This window comes from Carlito syrichta, unplaced genomic scaffold (assembly GCF_000164805.1).
Source record: "Carlito syrichta isolate Samal-C Ts95f unplaced genomic scaffold, Tarsius_syrichta-2.0.1 Scaffold304600, whole genome shotgun sequence".
In the NCBI taxonomy this organism is placed as follows: Eukaryota; Metazoa; Chordata; class Mammalia; order Primates; family Tarsiidae; genus Carlito; species Carlito syrichta.
Window position 1 is genome coordinate 4,583 of NW_007248696.1, and position 2,270 is coordinate 6,852.

A 2,270-nucleotide genomic window follows, 5' to 3' on the forward strand; every position below is an offset into this window, starting at 1 on the left:
TGAGGTCTCGCTGCCAGGCGGGTCTCGAACACACGGGCTCAGGCAATCCACTCACCTCAGCCTCCCAAAGGCATGGGATTACAGGCTGAGCCACCGAGCCCGGCAGGAATTTTGAGATACGAATTACATTATTGTTCCCTCTAGTTATACTATTATACAATAGAACACCAGAACTTTTTATCTAACTGTAAAATTCTACCCACTGACAAAACTCTCTTTTCTATTTCTCCCCCACAGTCTCCCATACCCTTGTAAACTCTAATCTACTCTCTACTTCTATGAGGAAAACTTTTAGATTCTAAACAAATGAAATAGTAAAGTATTAGTCTATCTGTGCCTGGCTTACTGCACCTGACATAATGTCCTCCAACTTTATTTTTTGTTGCTATAAATAACAATTTCATTTTTTATGATGAAATAGTAGTATGTGTATATATATATATATATATATATATATATATATGATAGATTTAGAGTTTATCATACTCAGTGTTCTATCACAGAAACAAAAAAGTGAGTACCACATGTTCTCACTCATAAGTGGACACTAATAGTCTTTATTCATTCATCTTTGATAGACAGTTTGGTTGATTTTATATCATGACTATTGTGAATAGTGCTGCAATAAACATAGGTGTGTAGATATTGCTTCAACATACTGATTTCACTTTCTGTGGATATATTCTCAGTAGAAATTACTATATTACAATAGTTATATTTATATATATGTATATATTTTTTTGAGTTGGAGTCTCAATCTGTCACCCAGACTGGAGTGCAGTGGCCACTCTGGCCACCGCAGCCTCGACCTGCTGGGCTCCGATGATCCTTTCGCCTCAGCCTTCCAAGTAGCTGGAACTACAGGCACGCGCTACCACACCCGGCTAGTTTTTGATTTATTGTAGAGATGAGGTCTCGCCAAGTTGCCCAGGTGGGTCTCGAACCTGCGGACTCAGGCAATCCACTCATCTCAGCCTCCTAAAGTGTGGGATTACAGGCTGAGCTTCCACAGTTCTTAATAATGAATGCACTAATTTAAATTCTCACCAGCAGTGTGGAAGAATTGTCTTTCTCTATGTCCTCACTAACACTTGCTATTTTTTATATTTTTCATATATATATTTTTTAATTTAAGAGATATCAGGTACAATTCAGAATTAGGTACCTAAGTGATCATTATTCAAGTTTGGGCCTCCCATTGGTTCTCATATCATCTGTTTTGAGATCAGATACCCTTATTTATGTTATGTGTCCCCTGCCTCCCTGCCCTGGCAGAACCCGGGTACTGCTAATTATGATAAACAGTCTGGGTCCACTTGTGAGTGCAAACGTGGTACTCCATTCTTTGTTTCTCTGACAGATCAATGCATATGATAGTCTGTAAATCTATACCAGTTGCTGCAAAATCCATGAATTTGTTCTTTTTTATGGCAGTGCAATATTCCACTGTGTATATGTACCACGTTTTTTGTTTGTTTGTTTGTTTGTTTTTAACTCAGTCAGCTTTCAATGGGCAGCATGATTGGTTCCAAGTTTTTGCTACTGTGACAGTACTGCAATAAATATGTGTGTGCTAGTATCATTTTTGTAGAATTATTTTAGTTTCTCTGGGTATATTCTCAAAAAGGGGAGTGCTGGGTCATATGGAAGATCTGTTTTTAGATCTTTTAGAAATCACCACACTGTTTTCCACAGAGGTTGTACTATGTTACACTCCCACCAACAGTGTAGACATGTACCCTTTTCTCCGCATCCTTTCCAACAACTGTCATTTTTTGAATTATTGATGATAACCATCCTGATTTGAGTTAGATGGTATCTCAGTGTGGTTTTAATTTGCATTTCTTTGATGATTAGAGATGCTGAGAATTTTCTCATGTATCTATTGGCTGCTCATATGTCTTCTTTTGGAAATTGTCTATTCATATCTTTTGTCTACCTTTATAGGGCTGTGTGTGCTTTTTTCTTTTCTTTTCTTTTCTTTTTTTTTTCTTTTTTGGCACATTTGAATTCCTTGTGGATCCTGGTTGTTAGACTGTTGTCAAATATATAGTTGGCAGATTTTTTTCATTCTGTGGGCTGTCTCCCCACTCTCTTGATGGTTTCTTTTGCTTTGCAGAAACTTTTTGGTTTGACGAGGTCCCACTTGTCTATCTTATCTCTTGTGGCATGGGCATTTGGGATTTTGATCAGAAATTGGTTGCCTATTTCAATCTCTGTAAGGATGTCTCCTGCATTTTTCAAGATTCTTATAGTTTGAGGTTTTACAT